This window comes from Chiloscyllium plagiosum, unplaced genomic scaffold (genome assembly GCF_037043375.1).
Source record: "Chiloscyllium plagiosum isolate Xiang-an unplaced genomic scaffold, Cpla_swu_hap1 HiC_scaffold_22, whole genome shotgun sequence".
In the NCBI taxonomy this organism is placed as follows: domain Eukaryota; kingdom Metazoa; phylum Chordata; class Chondrichthyes; order Orectolobiformes; family Hemiscylliidae; genus Chiloscyllium; species Chiloscyllium plagiosum.
The window spans coordinates 74,145,930-74,163,648 of record NW_028270160.1 but is presented as its reverse complement, the minus strand read 5'-3'; the positions used below and the strand labels follow the sequence as shown (position 1 = coordinate 74,163,648).

At 43.9% G+C, this 17,719-nt stretch overlaps 1 long non-coding RNA gene across 2 annotated transcripts in view; it reads right to left on the bottom strand.

Annotated features, from left to right (window-relative positions):
• Positions 1-1,078: 1,078 nt before the first annotated feature.
• LOC148146054 (uncharacterized) overlaps positions 1,079-17,719 on the bottom strand; it is a 54,084-nt gene continuing 37,443 nt past the window's right edge. For both annotated transcript variants that reach the window (XR_015760984.1, XR_015760983.1), the window contains exons 3-4: positions 7,315-7,603; positions 1,079-1,323 (exon numbers count right to left, since the gene is read on the bottom strand). This is a non-coding gene — a long non-coding RNA (uncharacterized LOC148146054). The remainder of the gene's footprint in view (positions 1,324-7,314; positions 7,604-17,719) is intronic.

Genomic DNA, 17,719 nt, shown 5'->3' with positions numbered 1-17,719 from the left:
AAAATTCCTCTCCAACCGAGTCCTTAACACGATGGCAGTCCCAGTCTAAGCTTTGGAAAGTTAAAAATCCCCTACCATTACCACCCTATTATTCTTACAGATAACTGAGATCTCCTTCCAAGTTTGCTTCTCTATTTTCCACTGACTTTTGGGCGTCGACAGTAAAATCCTAATAAGGTGATTATTCCTGTGAGTACATCCAGGGAAATTATTCCCTCCCTACCGGCATTGTGGGTCAACCCACAGCAAGTGGACTGCAGTGATTCAAGAAGGCAGCTCACCACCACCTTCTCAAGGACAAATAGTGATGGGCTATCAGTGCTGGCCAGCCAGAGACACCCATGTCCCATAAATGAATAAAAAAGAAGCAATTTGGGTGGAACCGAGAAATAAGAAAGGGATAATCACCTTAAGTACAGCCGTAATATTATCCCTAATCAAAAAAAACGCCACTCTTTCTCCTCTCTTGCCCCCTTTCAATCCTTCCTCTCGGATATATTACCCTGGAACATTAAGGCTGCCAGTCCTGTCCATCCCTGAGCCACGTCTCTGGAATTGCAATGATATCCTAGTCCCATGTTCCTAACAATGCCCTGATTTGTAATGCCACTTGCATTGAAATAAATGCAGTTTAATTTCTCAGTCGTACCTCGTTCTCTGCTTTGTTCCTGCCTGCCCTGGTATAATTGACAAGCTCGTCTTCCCAACTATACCAGTCTCAGACTGATCTCTTTCCCCACTATCTCCCTGGGTATCAATTCCAAACCCCTCCGCCCCCAACCCAAGCAGCTCGAGCAAATCTCCCCATCAGTATATCAGTCCCCTTGCAATTCAGGTGCAACTGTTCCTTCTTATACAGGTCTCTTCTACCCCAGAAGAGATTCCAATGATTCAAAAATGTGAATCCTTTTCCCCTCCACCAGCTCCTCAGCTACACATTCATCTGCTCTACCCTCCTGTTCCTACTCCCACTAGGACACGGCACTGGGAGTAATCCAGATATCACTGCTGTAGGAGTGACCGCTGTCTCTGAGGCAAGAAGACTCTGAAGGCCTGGGCAATTCAGCAGGAACAGCAGTTTATTCCAGCGGGAATCGATTACAGCCAGGAGAGGAACTCCAGACCATCACACAGGACAATCCAGCTCTCTCCGTCAAACACCCGCACAAAAACATTCTTACACTTTCTGACATCAAAGTTATGTCAGTCTACAAACTAACTGTTCGTGTGCAGTTGATCATATCAAGTCCACAAGTCAACCAACTGGGCGATGATTACATCAGGTCTGTAAATCAGTTGACGAGGAAGTTAATTCCATCAGGTCTGTAAATTAACTACATCAAATTTACAATCCAATTAACTCGGCATTTTGATTACATGAGGTCATTGTGTATTACATATCCACCAGTCAGATTCAAACACACGGTGCCTGTTCGCTGATGTGGTCACTTGTTTGTCTTGTAACCTTTGTCCCTGAATATCCTGTGATCTGCTGAGGTTCTGCCCTGCTCACCCATATCAGTTAATCATTCCCAATGTCTCCGTGGGCGAGCTGGCGTGTCTTTTAGATTAGATTAGATTACTTACAGTGTGGAAACAGGCCCTTCGGCCCAACAAGTCCACACCGACCCGCCGAAGCGTAACCCACCCATACCCCTACATGTACCCCTTACCTAACACTACGGGCAATTTAGCACGGCCAATTCACCTGACCTGCACATCTTTTGGACTGTGGGAGGAAACCGGAGCACCCGGAGGAAACCCACGCAGACACGGGGAGAACGTGCAAACTCCACACAGTCAGTCGCCTGAGGCGGGAATTGAACCCGGGTCTCTGGCGCTGTGAGGCAGCAGTGCTAACCACTGTACCACTGTGCCACCGTGCCGCCCACAATGATGCAGAGAGTCAATCACCTTCAAACATCTTATTTTATGGTTGTGTGAGATATTGTACTATATATTTCTTTATTTCTTTATTTTTATATTAAGGCCCTTTATTTGCCAACCCACTCACAATCGCTCGGTATTTACTCCTTCCGCATTTCATTCAGTCATTCATCAAACTGTGGTCTCCCCACTCCCCAGCGCACAATCTCACCCGAAACTATGAAAAGATGAGAATACTAATCCCTCTCAGAACCATCTACCGGGACTTGAACAGCTTGCAGGACATCAAACAAGTTGCTCCATCAGCACGGACCTGTTAGATACAGATTGAATGGGGTCCCTGTCCCCTTTAAGAAAGTTACTGTCAAATCGCGCCTCCGTGAAATGGAATGAATGAGGGAGGAGACCGGCAATAGGGAGTGAAATCTCAAAACCCAGCCGCGGGAATCCGTTTACTAAACCCTCTGCTTTTATTAAGTACATCTATAATTTCTGATTTGGTTAAATCATATAAGCCTGATATTCTTTCCCGTACTCTCTATCCTAAAAGGACTCACACCCTCATCCCCCTCCTACAACTACCCTCCGGGATCGACTTTTTAAGTTCCTGCCTAAATTCCTATTTTCTCTCCTCAGAACCTCGTCCTTTTCCCATCCTGTATCATGGGTTCCAATGTGTACAGCAACATCCTGCTGGTCCCTCTCCCCTTTGGGAATATTCTGCACCCTCTCTGAGATAGTTCTGAATTGTCTGTAGTGAGGGGATATTTGAATAACTGCCTGGATCCAGTTTGGAAGCTCTCTGGACAGATTTCAGATCCCATCATTGAATCACTCTTTACTGGAGGGACAGTGAGGTGCAGCAGCACTATATTTGAATTCAGGCCTTTCCCGAAGCCGTTTTCAATGTATTTGGTCGGGCAGTGTGTGGGAAGGTGACCCAGCTGGTTACTTTAGTTGCTGAATTGAGAAATAATCGGGTGTGTACTCTGATTATTGAAGCAAACGATAACTAAATTTAGTTCCGCTTGATTTTAAAATTGAAAGAAATGAAGAGGTGTTAACTCTTTCTTGTATAACACTTAAAACTGACCTGCAGTATATTCCTCACAAACTAATTGAGCAACAATCGAACATGGTCACACTCACAGAATCCCACTTTACAGACAATGTCCCAGACAACACAATGACCATCTCAGGGCAGGTCCTGTCCCACTGGCAGGACAGAGCCAGCAGACGGAACAGCTCCGTGGGATATAGTCAAGAGGGCTGTGCTCTGGAAGTGCTCAGCATTGATGCCAGACCCCATGAAGCCTCATGACATCAGGTTAACATGGACACAGAAACATTCTGTGTGTCTTAATAAGTATTAAGGTAAATAAGTCCCTGGGTCCTGATGGGATTGATCCCAGAATATTGAGGGAGACAAGAGAACAAATTGCTGCAGTATTGACAGACATCTTTGTATTCTCTCTGGCCACAGGTGAGGTCCCAGAGGCCTGGAGAACAGCTGATGTTGTCCCATTGTTTAAGAAGGGTAGCAGGGATAATCCTGGGAATTACAGAGCTGTGAGCCTTGTGTCAGTGTAGGGAAATGATTGGAAAATATTCACACGGACAAGATCTATTTGCATTTAGAAGAAAATGGATTTATTAGTGACAGACAGCATGGTTGTGTGAGGGAGAGGTCGTGCCTTCCTAACTTGACCACGTTTTTTGAGGAGATGATGAAGATGATTGATGAGGGAAAACCAGTCGATGTTGTCTACATGGACTTCAGTAAAACCTTTGACAAGGTCCCTCATGGCAGACTGGTACAAAAGGTGAAGTCACATGGTATCGGGGGTGAGCTGGCAAGATGGATTTTCCTATTTAGAACTGACTCAATCATAGGAGACAGAGGGGATGATGGAGGATGCTTTTCAGAATGGAGGGCTATGACTAGAGGTGTTCACAGGGATCAGAGCTGGAACCTCTACTGTTCATGGCCTTTATAAATAATTTGGAGGAAAATGTGACGAGTCTAATTAGTACGTTTGTGGAAGATACAAAGATTGGGACCATACAAAGATTGGTGGACTTGCGGATAATGAGGACAATTGTCAGAGGATACAACAGAACATAGATCAGTTGGAGGCATGGGCAGAAAAATGGCAGATGGAGTTTAATCTCAACAAATGTGAGGTGATGCATTTTGAAAGGTCAACTACAGCTGGCAATTATATAGTGAATGGCAGAACCCTTCGGAGCATTAACATGCAGAGGGATCTGGGTGGACACATCCACAGATCACTAAAGGTGGCAGTGTCACAGTGTCATAGAGTCATAGAGATATGCAGCATGGAAACAGACCTTTCCATCCAACTCATCCATGCCATCCCAAAACAATCTCGTCCCACCTGCCAGCACCTGGCATATATCCCTCCAAACCCTTCCTATTCACATACCCATCCAGATGCCTTTTCAATGTTGCAATTGTACTAGCCACCACCACTTCCTCTGGCAGCTCATTCCATTTACGTAAAACCCTCTGAATGAAAAAGTTGCCCCCTAGGTCTCTTTTATATCTTTCCCCTCTCACCCGAAACCTATGCCCTCTAGTTCTGTACTCCCACACCCCAGGGAAAAGACTTTGTTTATTTATCTCATGATTTTATAAACCTCCACCCCTCAGCCTTCGACACTCCAGGGAAAGAAGTCCCAGCCTATTCAACCTCTCCCTGTAGTTCAAATTCTCCAACCCTGGCAACATCCCTTCAAATCTTTACTAAACCCTTTCAAGTTTCACAATATCGTTCCAATAGAAAGGAGACTGGAATTGCACACAATATTCCAGCAGTGCCTTAACCAATGTCCTGTACTGCCACATCATGACCTCCCAACTCCTATACTCAATACTCTGACCAATAAAGGAAAGCATAACAAATGCCTTCTTCACTAACCTATCTACTTGACACTACGTTTTCATAGAACTATGAACCTGCACTCCAAGGTCTCTTTGTTCAGCAACACTCCCTAGGACCTTACCATGAATGTGTCTATCCTGCTAAGATTTGTTTTCCCAAAATGCAGCACCTCACATTTATCTAAATTAAACTCCATCTGCGACTCCTTGGGCCATTAGCCTATCTGATCAAGATCCCATTGTAATCTTCACTGTCCACTACACCTCCAATTTTGATGTCTTCAGCAAATTTACTGACATGCTCACATCCAAATCATTTATATAAATGTTGAAAAGTAGTGGACCCAGCACCGATCCTTGTGTCACTCCACTGGTCACAGGCCTCCAGTCTGAAAAACAACCCTCCTCCACCATCCTGTCTTCTACCTTTGAGCCAGTTCTATATCCAAATGGCTAGTTCTCCCTGCATTCCATGTGATCTAACCTTGCTCTGTCGAAAGCTTACTGAAGTACATATAGATCACATCTACTGCTCTGCCCTCATCAATCCTCTGTTACTTCTTCAAAAATGTCAATCAAGTTTGTAAGACATGATTTCCCACGCACAAAGCCATATTGACTATCCTTTATCAGTCCTTGCTTTTCCAAACACATGTACATCCTGTCCCTCAGAATTCCCTCCAACAACATGCCCACCCACCGACATCAGGCTCACTGGTCTATAGTTCCCTGGCTTGTCCTTACTACCCTTCTTAAACAGTGGCACCATGTTAGCCAACCTCCAGTCTTCCAGCACCTCACCTGTGACTATCGCTGATACAAATATCTCAGTAGGAGGTCCAGCAATCACTTCCCACAGATTTCCCAGGTACACCTGATCAGGTCCCGGGGATTTATCCACTTTTATGCATTTCAAGACATCCAGCACTTCCTCCTCTGTAATTTTTCAAGATGTCACCATTTATTTCCCTACATTCTATATCTTCCATGTCCTTTTCCATAGTAAATACTGATGCAAAATACTCGTTTAATCTCCTGCAGCTCCACACAAAGGCCACCTTGCTGATCTTTGAGGGGCCCTATTCTCTCCCCAGTTACCCTTTTGTCCTTAATTTATTTGTCCTTTGGATTCTCCTTAACTCTATTTGCCAAAGCTATCTCATGTCCCCTTTTTGCCCTCCTGATTTCTCTCTTACGTATACTCTTCTAAGGATTCACTCGATCTCTCCTGTTTTTACCTGACATGTGCTTCCTTTCTTGCTGGTGGATAAGGGAGTAAAAAGGCCTATGGCATGCTTGCCTTCATTGGAATGGGCATTGAGTATAACAGTAGTCCAAAGATGTGTGGGTTAGGTGAATTGGCCAAGCTAGATTGCCCATAGCGTTCAGGGATGTGTAAGGTAGGCGCATTATTCAGGGGAAATGTGGAATAATAGGGGAGGGGAATGGATCTGCGTGGGATATCTTCAGAGGGTCGGTGTGGACTTGTTGGGCCAAATGGCCTGTTTCCACACTGTAAGGATTCTATGGTTTCTATGATAGGAAAGTTATGCTTCAGCTTTGTAGAACTTTAGTTTGGCTGCACTTGGAATATTGTGTCTAGTTCTGGTCACCACACTACTAGAAGGACGTTGATGCTTTAGACAGGATACAGAAAAGGTTTGCTAGGGTGTTGCCTTAGTATGAGTGGTTTTAGCTATGAAGAAAGTTTGGATAGACTGGATTTGTTTACTTTGGAATGTAGAAGTTTATAAGATTGTGAATGGCATTGGATGAAGTGGAAATATGAGGCTTTTCCACAGGTTGGGGTATCAATTACGAGGGGCACAGGTTCAAACCACAAGGAGGGAAGTTTAAAAGAGATGTGCAAGGCCCGTTTTTCACACAAAGGGTGGTGAGTGCCTGGAATGTACTGCCAGAGGAAGTGATAGAAGCAGACACATGAGCAGCATTCAAGGGAATACCTGGACAAATACACAAATAGGAAGGGAATAGAGGGATACGGATCCTGGAAATGAAGACAGTTTTAGTATGGAAGGGTTAGATTAGATTAGATTAGATTAGATTACTTACAGTGTGGAAACAGGCCCTTCGGCCCAACAAGTCCACACCGCCCCGCCGAAGCGCAACCCACCCATACCCCTGCATTTACCCCTTACCTAACACTACGGGCAATTTAGCATGGCCAATTCACCTGACCTGCACATCTTTTGGACTGTGGGAGGAAACCGGAGCACCCGGAGGAAACCCACACTGACACAGGGAGAACGTGCAAACTCCACACAGTTAGTCGCCTGAGGCGGGAATTGAACCCGGGTCTCTGGCGCTGTGAGGCAGCAGTGCTAACCACTGGGCCACCGTAACAGGGTAAGCGCAGGCAGCGCAGGCTTGGAGGGCCGAAGGGCCTGTTCCTGTGCTGCATTGTTCTTTGTTCTTCTCTGTTCAGTGAGCTCTTCCTGCATTTAAAACACTGCAACAGGGATGCTATGAAACAACTCTAGGTCGCTGAGATACAGACTCACCTTGGAGGATACAGTCTCAGATGTGGCTTTCCCAGACTAGTGCACATGGAAGTTTGAATATTGAGTTTTACTTTTAAAAAGACACCTCAGCTGGATACTATTGAGACAAAAATTTCAGTGCAATCACATTTTCAGAATTCCAGTGTCTTTCCAGTCAGATCACTACTTCGAATCCCTTGATTAGATTCCAGTCCGTAACTCACTCCGGGGTATTGATTATTCTAGATATAAACCTCTTGGAGCACACCAAAAAGAAATCACTGGAGAACCGCAGCAGGTCTGGCAGCATCTGTGGAGGGATAAGAGAGTTACTGTTTCTAATCCAGGTTAATTGGAGTTTTGAAACAAGGATCCCTTCCTCCCAGGAACTGAGACTTCTCTGAACTGCTTCCAATGTAAGTATATCATTTTCATAAAGGAAACCAAAACTGAGCGCAATATGTGGTCTAAACAGTGACCGTGCAGTTGTAACAAGACCTCCCTCCTTTATTACACTACTCCCTCCCTGAGGGGTAACATTTTCATGCAGGGGGGGTGTGTGTATGGAATGAGCTGCCAGAGAAAGTGGTCCAGGCAGGTACAATTACAACATTTCGAAGACATTTGGACAGGGACATGAATAGGAAAGATTTAAAGGGATAAATAAATATTGAACTGTTTCCAGAACACTGAAAGTAAATGTAATCTTGAACAACTCTATTACAGTCCTTGTCCGGAATTGCATGTGAGACAATCTATTTTACTGAATTTGCCTGCGCCAAGGATGTGTTACTCTATTGGAGCAGTTGCTGTTTATGAGATAAATAACCCATTATCCTGCTAAGTTTTCCAATAGTTATTCCAACTCTTCTTTTTTTTGTCTGTAATTTGATTTTGATTTTATTGTCACATGTATTCAGTACAAAGGTCCAGGAATACAGTGAGAAGTGTATAATGCACCATCTTCGGGACAAATACTTCAGCACAGAATCTTAAGAAGAAGGTATTAGATTAGATTAGATTACTTACCTGGTGGAAACAGGCCCTTCGGCCCAACAAGTCCACACCGACCCGCCGAAGCGTATACGACCCAGACCCATACTCCTACATTTACCCCTTCACCTAACACTACGGGCAATTTAGCATGGCCAATTCACCTAACCTGCACATTTTTGGATTGTGGGAGGAAACCGGAGCACCCGGAGGAAACCCACGCAGACACGGGGAGAATGCGCAAGCTCCACACAGAGAGTCGCCTGAGGAGGGAATTGAACCAGAGTCTCTGGCGCTGTGAGGCAGCAGTGCTCACCACTGTGCCACTGTGCCGCCCACAAGTATGAAGAAAGAACAATGTTAAAAATTCAACAATTTTTATTTTTAAAGTAAATATACTATAGCATAAAACACACGATGTAAGTTTAAAAGTTACACGTTGCAGACATTCTTACTTTTAAGTGGAAAATAAAGGAATAAAGACGCAGGTTCAAACATTACAGTCTTTCTTAAGTGCTTAATCTCATTTGGACCGCACTTCAAAGAATCACCTTGAGATCAGAGGTCCGTGCTAAGGCGACAGCTGGCCAAGAGACTGCATATGCTGGGCCGAGAGATCACTACACCAGGCCGAGAGATCATCAGACTGGGCTGAGAGATCATCAGGCTGGGCCAAGAGATCACCACACCAGGCTGGGAGATCATCATGCTGAGCCGAGAGATCACCATACCGAACTGAGAGATCACCATACCGAACTGAGAGATCACTACACCGGGCTGAGAGATCATCATGCTGAGCCGAGAGATCACCACACCGAACTGAGAGATCACCACACCAGGCTGGGAGATCACCACACCGGGCCGAGAGATCACCACAGCGGGCTGAGAGATCCCCAAGCCGGGCTGAGAGATCAACACGCTGGGTTAAGAGTTTGCCACATCAGGCCGAGAGATCACCATGCCAGGCTGGGAGATCACCATGCCAGGCTGGGAGATCACCATGCCAGGCTGAGAGATCACCATGCCAGGCTGGGAGATCACCATCCCCCCAGCTGAGAGTTGACCATGCCGGACTGAGAGATCACCAAACTGGGCTGAGAGATCATCACGCTGGCGAGCTGCGAGATCCCCACACCCGGCCGAGAGATCACCACAGCCGGCCGAGAGATCACCACGTCAGGCAGTGACATCAACACACCTAGCCAAGAGACAGCACATGCTCAGCCATTGAGAGAGTGGCACCTTGGGCCACTGAGAGATTGCTCAGCTTGGCCGAGAGACTGTCAGGCTGGGTTTGTACACAGTCTGAGGCCAGGAGTCCCATGGCCAGGAGAAGAAAGAAGAGAGGAGAAAGATCAAAAATGGAAAAGCGAAGAAGGAAAAGAGAAAAATGAAAAGGAAAGGTATGTGTGTGTGGACTGGGCTGCTGGGGGAGGTGGTGGAGGCTGGTACAATTGCAACATTTCAGGGGCATCTGGATGGGTATTTGCGTGGGAGAGGTTTGGAGGGGTGTGGGCCAGGTGCTGGTGAACGGGACTTGATTGATTTCATCTAATACAATTATTCTCTCTCATTTAGTCTGAAAATCCCCTTTTCAAATGAAGGAATACTCACAGAGCTCCCATCTGCAGCATATGAGACAATGCTGAAGCAAACCAATATTCTGTTCCTCCTTCATTCAGCTTGAATAGTATGTACTACTTCGATATTCAAGTAAATCTCCTCTTTTGAACAAGGCTGAACTAATCCCACTAATTATCCCTCTAAGTTGCAAGGGCACATGGCAATGCTGCAGTTGGGAATTTGCAACACAGGGGTTGACATTCTTAAGAGACCATAAAGTGCATTAGGCCTGTATTCTATAGGCCAAGAACTCATGGGAAAGCTACATAAAAATAAATTTTCAGGGAGTTTGTGCAAAAGTTTATCAACTGTAAAGTAGTGATGGTAGGAGCCATTTTGGGAAAGCAAATATTAGCAGGAATTATACACTTAATGGTAAGGTCCTAGGGAGTGTTGCTGAACAAAGAGACCTTGGAGTGCAGGTCCTTGCACCTTGAACGTAGAATTGCAGGTAGGATATGATAGTGAAGAAGGTGTTTGGTATGCGTTCCTTTATTCGTCACAGTATTGAACACAGGAGTTAGTTGCAGTTGTACAGGACATTGGTTAGGCCACTTTTCGAATATTGTGTGAAATTCAGCTCTCCTTCCTTTTAAAAGGATGTTGTGAGACTTGAAAGGGTTCAGAAAAGATTCACAAGAATGTTGCCAGGATTGGAGGATTTGAGCTGTAGGGAGAGGTTGAACAAGCTGGGGCTGTTTTCCCTGGAGTGTCGGAGGCTGTGGGATGACTGCATAGAGGTTTATAGAGTCATGAGGGGCATGAATAGGATAAATAGACAAATGGGGTGGGGGAGTCCAGAATTAGACGCCATAGGTTTAGGGTAAGAGGGGAAAGATATAAAAGAGATGTAAGGGGCAACCTTTTCACACAGAGGGTGGTACATGTATGGAATAAGCTGCCACAGGGTGTGGTGGAGGCTGATACAATTGCAACATTGAAAAGGCATCTGAATGGGTATATGAATAGGAAAGGTTTGGAGGGCCGGATGCTGGCAGATGGGGCTAGATTGGGTTGCGATATCTGGATGAGTTGGACCAAAGGGTCTGTTTCTGTGCTGTACATCTCTATGACCCAATGACCCGATGACTCTAAATGGGCGGAGTGGACAAGCTCGATCTCAGGTGTCCTGTTTCACCTCTATCTTGGAACTATTTTAAAATCACTAGTTTAACTGCAGTGTTAGAATAAAGTGCGTGTTGCTTCAAGCCTATCAATTTGTCCAATTGAATTGCCTCTGGAACACAATGACTTACACTTGCCTTTAGAAAATAAGAAATAACTATTCTTTCGCTAGTTGTTCTTACTCCTTTTTACTTAAAGAACCTCTTTGGATGCATCCTAACCTTCCCAGCCAAGGCCATCCCATGCCCCCTTTTTGCTTTCCTGATTTCTTCTTTAGTAAACCTCTGTATCCCCTGTATACATCCAGGGATTCCCTTGGTCCCAGCTGCCGGTACCTCAGCCATACCTCATTCGTTTTCTGGTCAAAGCCTCAATATCTCTTGTCATTCAGGGTTCCCTATTCCTGTCAACCTTGCCTTTCACCTTCATAGGAACATATAGATCTTGAACTCCAGCGAGCTCACTTTTAAAGGCCTCCCACTTGCAGGAGGTCCCCTTACCTGCAAACAAACTACTCCAATCAACCCCTGCAAGCTCCTGTCTAATTCCATCAAAATTCACCTTTCTCCAATTTAGAACTTGAACCTGTGGACCAGTTCCTCTCCATAACTACTTTAAAATTAATAGGACTGGTCCCAAAATGCTCCCCCACTATCACCTCCATCACCTGTCCTGCCCTATTTCCCATGAGTAGGTCGAGTTTTGTCCCTTCCCGAGTAGGATCCTCTGTATACTGCTTGAGGAAACTTTCATGAATGCATTTAACAAATTCATTTGCTCGCTTGAACCTATTCCACTCTTTCATAAGTTTATGGCTGATAAGTCTATGTTTTGCGTTCCCATCTACCCAATGTAACCTTAGATTCTTGTTATGCAAGGAAATAAATCTACCTGTGACTTTAAAATATCCATTGTCCTCACCTCTCCCACTTTCTGGGACAGACAATTCCAAAGTTACACACCCAAACAAAGAATTCTCTTCATCTCCGTCCAAAATGTGTGACCTCTACTAATTTTATAAACATGGTCCCCAATTCTGAACTCACCCACAAGAAGAAACATCCATTCTATATTCACTGTGTCAAGATCATTAAGAGCCTTTATACAGTTTGATCAGATCACTCTTAACCCGTCTAAACTCCAGCAGAAACAAACCCAGTCTGAGCACTTAACCCGATTGCACAAGCCATTCATTCAAAGTATTCATTGAGTAAACCTCCTCTGAACTGTCTTTAATGCATTTACATCCTCTTTCAAAATAAGGGACTGTTGAAGTGAATTATACGGTCAGGGTTAAATAGACATTATTATACTGTAGTAATAGAAAAACAGCAGGTTTCAAGTAATGAACCTTGTACCAAGTGAACCTTATGCATCCTCGAGGTTAGTGTCAGCAAGAGTCTCCAAACAGCAGTTAGTGCCATCAAGTCATTCCAGACAGGCCTTGGGGCCAGAAGAAGTTTAGAGGCAGGAAGTTGATGGTCACTGACAAAGGATGGGGCAAAACATTGACAGACAGGGTGGGCGGCACGGTGGCACAGTGGTTAGCACTGCTGCCTCACAGCGCCTGAGACCCAGCTTCAATTCCCGCCTCAGGCGACTGATTGTGTGGAGTTTGCACATTCTGCGTGGGTTTCCTCCTGGTGCTCCGGTTTCCTCCCACAATCCAAAGATGTGCAGGTCAGGTGAATTGGCCATGCTAAATTGCCCGTAGTGTTAGGTAATGGGTAAATATAGGGGTATGGGTGGGTTGCACTTCGGCAGGTCGGTGTGGACTTGTTGAGCCGAAGGGCCTGTTTCCACACTGTAATGTAATATAATCTAATCTAATTTACTAAATGATCTCTGACTGAGTGAAGTCTAATGAATCTTGGGAAATTCAAAGAATTTGCATTAATGCATCTACAACCAAATTAACAACCTCTTTTAAGACTCTGGGATGAAGACAGAAGGTGATGAGACCTATTATCAGTTTGACTGAGTCCAGCCTCCTTAGTGACTGTAATTACATTGTGGTCATCCCTCCCTCCTACTTCCTGACTTACAGTTGGGTTGACACTGAGGAGTACATGCAGTATTCTCCAGGGAGATGCTTGCTCATGCATGGGTGAATGCGATTGGTTGAAGTGTTTCAATCATGCATCTTCTTTCCATGTCTGCTCAGTTTCACTGGATGTTGAGATTTGGAGGGATAGAGTGGGGGTGGGAGAGAAAGTCTGAGGGTGAGAGAGAGATTGTGACCTGGAGAAGAGAGAGATTGATGTGCAGTCTGATAGTGGTTGGGGCTGGTGGAGGTGGTGCGGAGAATGGTGGTGATGTTCAGACTCAGAGAGGAGGGAAGAGGGTGAGGGAGATTGGGATGATGATGCAGACAATCTGGAACTGTGCATGTGCTCAGTTCTGAGTCAGCATGCAGACACAGTTGGCCTGAAGTTTCAATGTCAGCAAAACAGTGTCTTACCACTATTACTGAAATGCTTTTTGTATCTTCTATAGTGAAGATAGAAGCAAAGTACTTATTCATTTAATTTGCCATTTCCTTAACATCTATGGATGAAGGATTTATGCCTGAAACATCGATTCACCTGCTCCTTGGATGCTGTCTGACCTGATGTGTTTTTCCAGCTCTGCACTTTTTGCCCCCTATCATCTACCAATAACTCCATATTCTCACTCGCCAGAGGAGTGACACTCACATTCCGTACATGTTTTGTTTTTAAATACCCATGGAAAGTCTTGCTTTGTTGTTTTTAAGATTTTGAGTTGGGTTCTGAGATTCCAATTTCCTCCTTCTAATTAACCGTTTTCTCTGCCATGCTTTATTTTCTAATCAATCATCTGACCTGCCACCCATCTTTGCAATATCCTCAAGTTGTATGGTTTCTTCAATTTTTCAGTCAACCACAGAAAGCGAGTCCTCCCTTTAAAGTCTCTTGTTTCAGTCAGAATATACTTCATTTGAATATTCTGAGGTATCCTCTTAAATCTCTGCCATCACTGTCTCTACTGATCTCTCTCTGAGCCAGTTATGCCATTCACTTCAGCTGGCTTCGTTTACAAGCCCGCAGAGTGGACCTTGTTTAATTTTGAAATACTTACCTCAGAGTCAATCTTCGTCCATTCAAATTGGATGTAAAATTGAATTATATTGTGATGGCTGCTACGTAGGAGAGCCTTTACACTGAGATTGTTTCATAAATCCTGTCACATTACACAGTATCAATAAGATGATAATAACATAACCTTCTGTCTGGTTGCTTCAGAACACGCAGCTTTAAGATACTTTCTCGAAGGTCATCAATAACCTCTCATCCACGTTACTGCTGCCAACCTGATTTACACAGTCTTTGTGTAGATTCAAGTCAGCAATGATGATTGCCATCTCACTATCACAAGCAGCCAATATCTCTTCATGTCTCACATCAGGGGGCCTATCGATCAGCCCCTTGAGTGGCTGCTTTCCCCTAACTGTCCTCATGCTGTATTTATTTACATCAATGTGTGCTATGGATTTGTTTAAGTTGACACAAAAGCTGCCCACTTTCAGATACAGAGCTATTATTTTGATTTGTTTAAATACAAACATATTGGACAGGCTCATATGAACAGAAACCATTTATATTTGTATCTTGGGAAAACGGTCTGTCTTTATGTTGCTCATCAAAAGAAGCCAAAGTCTTTTCAACAGGGCAAATGAGAGGGATTTAAATTGCATGCACATTTCCAAAACACAAACTTTCATATCTGGAAACTGAGCTGTCTGAGTTGATGTTACTCAGCAAATGAAGATTAAAATATCTGCTCCAAAATGGGGGTGGAAGAGCTGCTTATTGAAGCCAGTGGAGAGAAAGTAGAGTTAACATTTCAAGTCCAATTCTGCAAAAGGGTCAAAATGTTAACTCCATGGGTCTGGCAGCATTTGTAGAGAGAATGCAGAGAGAAATATCCAGCAATTTCTATTTGTGTCTCAGATTTCCAACATCCACAGTTCTTTCTTTTATATTATTGAAAATAGTGACTGTCCATTTGATTATCTCCTGTTTGCAATATCTAATTTATCCAGACTGCGTCATAATCCAAACTTTTAGCACCAAATGCCAATGAGCATTCAATGGGCATTCAATACTGTCTCACATGCCACCTGACTTACTGTCTGTCTGGCCTGTTGCATTAGCCCTTGAGTAAGTCAGTTACGCAGCACAGCAACAAAGAGAGTCAGTATTTCACAAGTTTACAGGTGGACAACAGACTTATTAACTGTTAGTCTCTGTCTCGTAGTGATTGGCTATTTGAACATTTTATATTGGACAATTGCTGAGCATTCAGGTCCTTGATAACCAAATAAAATGGAAGGAACTGCAGATACTGTAAATCAGAAACAAAAACAGAAATTGCTGGAAAAGCTCAGCAGGTCTGGCAGCATCTGTGAAGAGAAATCAGAGTTAACGTTTTGAATCCAGTGACCAGAAACCAAACTTTGGTCTCAAGAATTCTGGTTGGAAATCCATCGAATGTGACAATTCTGTCCCCGACCCAGAGTTCTGATCTCTGAAACTCTCCAGAGCAACTTGATGGAATGTGACTGTGACAGATTCATCGCACATAATCATGGAATTCTGTCGCTCAGCTGATACAGAGCTGCAATCTTCACAGAAGATTGTTGTCAAATCTATGTGTTTCCTGAGTCACATCCTTCCTTCACATTTCAGAGGATGGCTTTGATAAATAAACGAAGATTGGATAATGCAGATTGCTGAGCTGGTACAAGGATGAGCTGGTCATTCTGCCTTGAGTGTATCCGGATAGTTGGGAAAAGGGGCAGTATAATCGGGCCTGACTCTATTGTGTCAATGCATTTCAATGGGGGTAATTGTGTCTGTTTGGGGGCAAAAGCTGGATGGTTGAGGTTGAATTGCAGAGTCCAGTTGGTGGGAGTAATTAGAATGTGTGGGTGGTGGTGTTTTCTGGTCAGTTCTGGTTTGGAGGATGGTTCTAACAGTCAAAGTGTTTGACAGGTCAGATAAGGGGAGGGTAAGGGGTGGGGCTGAAATCAGATGATCCATGATGTATGTTTGTAGTTTCAGCTGACAGGGTTCAGAGGGTCTGGAGGTTTGTGGGACTGGATCTGGAGGTTAGCTTACTCACTCGGTCACTGAGTATTCAGAAGGTAATGTGTGGGTTTGGATAGTAATCACATGGACAAAGGAACAGATGATAGATGGGAAAGGGGATTCAGTGTGTGTGATGATGCTATCAGGAGTTTAGTTACCCAATAGGTGGTTGAAGCCTAGATTTAGCAAACAGCTGCCAGGAAACTAACGAGGACTTTGCAATGTCTGTGACTGAAACTCAGTGCAGAAGGCAGAGGATTGCTTTGAAATGTCTAAATAAACCAAGGTAGGATATCACAGGCTGGGGAGCTGGTACACAGGGAGCTGGGTGTTAAGCCTTGGGTGTTCTTGATGGTCAGGGAGAGGGGTCGACAGAAGGTCATGGGAATTTGAAACGTGCAAGTCATATCATCAGCATTTCCATATGTATCTTACTTACATAGCTAATCTTTAGTGATCCAGGGACCATGATAGTTCCAAAATATCCCATATCACTTCCATCTGTGTTTCAAATGTCAGCACAGAGAAAATATTCACTGTCCTGTGTCCTCAGCAAGATTTTATTGCTCACTGTACAAAGTATTTATTGTTGAAATAAAACAAATTCTAGAAACAGGTGCATTGTTCATTGCAGTTTTATTATGTTCAGAGGGAAGGGCAGACTAAACTCAATGATGAAACATTCTTGCAATTAATTTATTTTGTTTGTTTGCCTTGTTCTGAGCCAATGGAAATGCATTATTTTCAATTGTAGCTTGATTTGGCTTGGTAGCTGGGCTTTAATTGCAAAACCCTCATATTAATTCCCAAAATTTACACAGGCTTTAACTGCTTAAACTGTAGCCATTTGAGTAGGATCTGGCCCTTGTACAAAACTTGAACATGAACATCAGTCCTGAGCCACCAGAACAGAACTAGTGGGAGGTTCTGTCATTCAGAGGAGACCTTAAATTGTCATGAAATCTGAACATTGAACTCAAAATGTTAACTCTGTCTGTCTTTCTTTCCACAGACGCTGCAAACTTGCTGCATTCCCTCAGCACTTACTCTTTTTCCTTGTTTTAAATTGTCTCCCACCTGCACTCTCAAATGTCTTTATTGTTTAATGTATCAGCCATGGATTACTTGCAAACAGTGTCCCCTAAGACACAGATATGAACAGCTTTATCTTCAGATCTGACTAAAGGCAAAAACTGTGCATGTTGGAAATCAAAACAAACATCGAAAATGCTGGAGAAACTCAGCAGGTCTGACAGCATCCATAGAAAGAGAAACAGAGTTCTGAGGAACAGCCACACTAGACTCAGTGTTAACTGTGTTTCTCTTGCCACAGATGTTACCAGAGCCTCTGAATTTCTCAGGCATGTTTTGAATTTGGTTCTTTCAGAACTCCAGTTCCATTTGCAGTTCTTTGTTTTCCTTTCTATTTGCAATGTATTATAAAATATTTCAAAACACAAAGTAAAGTCCCATTTCCTATTCAAAAACTGCAGTCATTCCAAAAACAAAAAAAAAACCAGCAGGTCTGGCAGCATCTGTGGAGAGAAATCAGGAGTTAATGTTTTGGGTCCAGT